A 5928-nucleotide genomic window follows, 5' to 3' on the forward strand; every position below is an offset into this window, starting at 1 on the left:
TCTTCCCGACCTCTCCGCCCCCCCCCCAGTCTGACCTATCACCCTCACCTTGTCCTCTTTCCACCTATCACATTTCCGGCGCCCCTCCCCCAAGTCCCTCCTCCCTATCTTTTATCTTAGCCTGCTGGACAAACTTTCCTCATTCCTGAAGAAGGGCTAATGCCTGAAACGTCGATTCTCCTGTTCCCTAAATGCTGCCTGACCTGCTGCGCTTCTCCAGCAACACATTTCCATCAGCATTCCAAAACCTAACTATTCATTATGAGAAAGGTTTCCCTCACCTTGCATTTGCTTCTTTTGCATTTCACTTTTAAGTTATGCCCTTTGGTTCTTGATCCATTTATAAACAGAAACAGTTTCTCCCTATCTCCTGCATTTAGATGACTCATGATTTTGAAAACTTGAATCAAATCTCCTTTGATCCTTCTCCTGTCATGAAAACTGCCCCAGTTTCTTTGCATTATCTTTGCAACAAATTCCTTATACCTGGAACCATTCTGGTAAACTTCTGCACTCTCTCAATCAGTTCTCTTTTTTTCCTGAAGTACAGCACCCAGAACTGTACACAATATTCCAGCTGAGGTCTAATTAGTGCCTTAGACAAGCTCAGCATAGCTCCTTCTCACCTATGCCCATAGTAATAAAGCCTAGTATACTATTAGTTTCATTAATCGCTCTGTCTACCTGTCCTGCCATCTTTATTGACTGATGCACATATGCATCTAGGTCCCTCTGCTCCCTTTATAGTATGATGTGGAGGTGCTGGTGTTGGACTGGAGTGGACAAAGTTAAAAATCACACAATGCCAGGTTATAGTCCAACCGGGTTATGTGGAAGCACTAGCTTTTGGAGCGCTGCTCCTTCATCAGGTAGCTAAGGAGCAGCGCTCCAGAAGCTACTGCTTCCAAATAAACCTGTTGGACTATGACCTGGTGTTGTGTGATTTTTACAGCAGTCACTGTATATTTTAGATTGTCCATGTTGTTTCTGAACTTCATCTGTTATCTATCCACCCATTCCACCTATCGTCAATATCCTTTTGAAGTTGTACACTGTCCTTACAGCTTATAATTCTCCGATGTTTCTGGCTGTCTGTAAACTTTGTAATTGTGCTCTGGAAAAGGGTCTCGATGCAAACCCCTGGGGAACTCCACCACAAAGTTTCCTCTGCCTAAAGAATATCCTTGACCATTCTTAGCATTCTGTAAATGCTCTCTGTTCAGATGAAATCCATATGGTTTGTACATGGGCAATTCATTCCTGACATAGTCCCTCATAAGAGTTCCTCAACAAATCTGAAAATGCTGATGGGGCATCAGTTGCCGGAACCTTGAAAGTACTTGTCACACTCTAGGCATATCAGATGTATCTCCCCAATATGATTTTGGGAATGTTTCAGGAAGGTGGATGACTGAACGAATCTGTTCTCATGCGTGGAGAAAGTGAACTGCCTCTTCCTATTGTGAGTGCCATGATATGGAAAAGCCAGTGTTGGACTGGGGTGGGCAAAGTTAAATGTCACATAACACCAGGAAATTGTCCAACAGATGCATTTGGAAGTACAAGCTTTCGGAGTGGGATTGTAGGATTCAGAATTTATAATAAAAGATCCTTTTGTCAATATGCATGATCTTCTTGGAGACCCTCTCCACTCTGAGCTGGCAATTGGTGGTGTCGATGGTAGCTATGGTGTGGAGGTGCTGGTGTTGGGCTGGGGTGGTCAAAGTTAAAAATCACACAACACCAGGTTATAATTCAGCAGAATCTTTTACTATAAATTCTGTGTCCTAACACTCTGCCCCACTAGCTACTTGATGAAGGAGCAGCGCTCCAAAAGCTTGTATTTCCAAATAAACCTGTTGGACTACAACCTAGTGTGTCAGTGCATAGTGAATTGCGCTGGTTACCTCTACACACTCCCGCATCAAGAACACATCAATGGTTTTTCGACAATAAGAATACATTGATAGGACATCAGGTCCCCAGAACCTGCATAGCGCCTCCCCATTTAAAATTTAAAATGGGCATTTAAAATATCTTTTACCAGTTAAACTCTCTGATGTTTGACCAGTTTATCTGATAGAATGAATTCCTCCCTACACTCGGAGTAAGTGAATGGCATCTTCCCTTTGTCAACTTGTTTGTGTGTCTGCAGGTGGGATCAATAAGTAATTCCCCTCTTATACTCAACAGGTGAATAACATTTCCCACGTTCAATTTGCTGGTAGGTCAGTAGGATGGATAACTGAATAAATCACTTCTCACACTCAACAGCTGGATGATCTGTCCACAGTGTGAGCGCATCAATGCATTTCCAGCACTGATGAGTAATGAAATCCCTATTCAGTCTCCAGATTTCCAGGGTCTTTCCTGTATATTGACACTTGTGAACTGGCTGCTGCCTTGCAGTTTTCAGATGCTATGCTATTCAGATTACAATGAAATGGACACCCTGTCAGATCCATTTTACAATTGCAAATCTTCACCATTTCTTTGGCTGTAAAATTGATCTAAAACAGAAAAACGTGAGAGGATTCATAAAAGCACAAAGACAAATTGTAAAATTGAACTGAAAGAATCTGAGATTCTGTTTGGACAACATTGCAAGGATGTATTGGGTGGGTAGGGTTAGTACTATGAGAAAAAATGTTACAGATGTTGACCAGGATGTCAATGAAGGGTAACTCATAGAGTCATAGAGATGTACAGCATGGAAACAGACCATCTGGTCCAACTTGTCCTTGCCGACCAGATATCCTAATCTATCTAGTCCCACCTGCCAGCACTTGGCCCATATCCCTCTAAACCCTTCCTATTTATATACCCATTCAGATACCTTTCAAATACTGCAATTGTACCAGCCTCCACACTTTCTCTGGCAGCTCACCCTATACACGCATCACCCTCCACGTGAAAAAGCTGACCCCTTGGTCTCTTTTATATCTTTCCCTTCTCATCCTGAACCTATGCCCTCTATTCTGGACTCCCCCATACCACGGAAAAGACCTTGTCTGTTTATCCTATCCATGCCCCTCATAATTTTATAAAGCTCAGACCATCCAACCCTGACAAAATCCTTGTAAATCTTCTCTGAACCCTTTAAAGTTTCAAAACTTTCTTCTGATAGGGGGGAGACCAGAATTGCACGTAATATTCCAAAAGTGCCTTAACCAATGTCTTGTGCAAGATGACCTCCCAACTCCTGTACTCAATACTCTTACCAACAAAGGAAAGCATACCAAATGCTGTCTTTACTGTCCTATCGACCTGCGACTCCACTTTCAAAGAGCTGTGAACTTGCACTCCAAAGTCTCTTTGTTCAGCAACACTCCTTAGGACCTTACCATTAAGTGTATAAGTCAAGTTCTGATTTGCTTTTCCAAAATGCAGCACCTCACATTTATCTAAATTAAACTCCATCTGCCACTCCTCAGCCCATTGGCCCGTCTGATCAAGATCCCGTTGTACTCTGAGGTAACTTTCTTCGCTGTCCACTATACATCCAATTTTGGTGTCATCTGCAAACTTACTAATCATACCTTAAATGTTCACATCTGATTCATTGATATAAATGATGAAAAGTAGAGGACCCAGCACCGATCCTTGTGGCACACCACTGGTCACAGGCCTCCAGTCTGAAAAGCTACCCTCCACCACAACCCTCTTGTCTTCTATCTGCGAGCTAGCTCTGTATTCAAATGGCTAATTCTCCTTGTATTCCATATGATCTAACCTTGCTAACCAGTCTCTGACGAGGAACCTTGTCGAATGCTTTACTGAAGTCCATGTAGATCACATCCACTGCTCTGCCCTCATCAATCTTCTTTGTTACATCTTCAAAAAACCCAATCAAGTTCATGAGAAATGATTTACCATGCACAAAGCCATGTTGACTATCTCTAATCAGTCCTTGCCTTTCCAAATACATGTAAATCCTGTCCCTTAGGATTCCCTCCAATAGCTTGCCCACCACCAATGTCAGGCTCACTGGTCTGTAGTTCCCTGGCTTTTCCTTACCGCCTTTCTTAAATAATAACACCACGTTAGCCAACCTCCAGTCTTCCAGCGCCTCACCTGTGACTATCGATGTTACAAATATCTCAGCAAGGAGCCGAAGCAATCACTTCCCCAGCTTCCCACAGAGTTCTGGGGTACACCTGATCAGATCCTGGGGATTTATCCACTTTTATGCATTTCAAGACATCCAGCACCTCCTCCTCTATAATATGGACACTTTACAAGATTTCACCATCTATTTCCCCACATTCTATATCTTCCATGTCTTTCTCCACAGTATTTACTGATGCAAAAAACTCGTTTAGTATCTTCCCCATGTCCCCCGGGTCCACACATAGGCTGCCTTGGCTGATCTTTGAGAGGCCCTATTCTCTATCTCTTTGCATTCTCCTTAACCATTTTTGCCAAAGCTACCTTATGTCCCTGTTAAAGTACAGATTTGAGACAGCCCAGGGAATCCCTGTGGACTCAGACCTGTAAAGCCTCTCTCTTGATTTGTCCCAGAGATCGTACTCTTTGGAAGTCTAGAATAAAAACCTCTAACAGGCAGTTTAGTTTAATTTTAGTCATTCCCTTTATTCACTAATACCATCACTGTTAGAACATAACACTGATACCTATACTCGCAGACACCAACACCTACCAACAGGTGGAGCTAGACCCGACCCCACAACTAGGAAACAAAATTACATATCTCCTAAGAAAATTACACAATTCCAGACAATTAAACAAGACGGAATTCCAAAAAATGAAACCAGACGGGACCAACACCCCACGATTCTACGGACTACCAAAAATCCATAAACCTGGAGCCCCCCTCAGACCGATAGTCTCACTACCCGGAACACCAACTTACAGACTGGCCAAAGAACTACACGCAAGACTGAAATACCCAGTAGAAGAGTCACAGCACTCCACCCACTCCACCCAGGAATTCCTAAAAATCATCAAAAACACCAAAATAGAGGAAGACAAAACAATGATCTCATTCGACGTAACAGCACTGTTCACCTCCATCAACATCGACCTGGCAAAGGAAACACTTACCACACTTTTAGAAGAGCTGAAAATGTGTTGCTGGAAAAGCGCAGCAGGTCAGGCAGCATCTAAGGAGCAGGAGAATCGAGGTTTCGGGCATAAGCCCCTCTTCAGGAAAACAATCCTGAAGAAGGGCTTATGCCCAAAACGTCGATTCTCCTGCTCCTTGGATGCTGCCTGACCTGCTGCGCTTTTCCAGCAACACATTTTCAGCTCTGATCTCCATCATCTGCAGTCCTCACTTTCTCCTCACACTTTTAGAAGAGACCAGCACACACACACCAACCACCATCAATCACATTACCAACGAAAACATCATGAAGCTAGTGGACCTGTACCTCACAACCCACTTCACCTTCAACAACATAGTCTACAAACAAACCAATGGCACACCCATGGGATCTCCACTATCAGGATTCATAGCAGAAGCGGTAATGCAAAGACTAGAACAAACAGCCCTAACAACCATCAAACCAAAAATCTGGGTCTGCTACGTAGATGTCATCACAAAACGAAACAAGATAGAAGAGACATTTAACATCATCAAAAAGACCCTCTCACAGGCATAAAGTTCACCAAGGAGGAAGAAACCGACAACAAACTCGCATTCCTGGACGTCAAAGTCGAAAGAATGGACAACAGAGAACTACAAACCTGCGTATACAGAAAACCGACAAACACTGACCAAATACTTAACTACACCAGGAACCATCCCAACACACACAAACAAAGCTGTATCAGAACACTATTCCAATGAGTCACCTCACACTGCAGCACAGACGAACTTCGGAAAACAGAGGAGAACCACCTATACAACGTAACCAAGAAGAACGGATACTCAAAAAATACAGTGCGCAGATTCCTCAAGAACAA

Source organism: Chiloscyllium plagiosum, chromosome 45 (assembly GCF_004010195.1).
Source record: "Chiloscyllium plagiosum isolate BGI_BamShark_2017 chromosome 45, ASM401019v2, whole genome shotgun sequence".
Lineage (NCBI taxonomy): Eukaryota > Metazoa > Chordata > Chondrichthyes > Orectolobiformes > Hemiscylliidae > Chiloscyllium > Chiloscyllium plagiosum.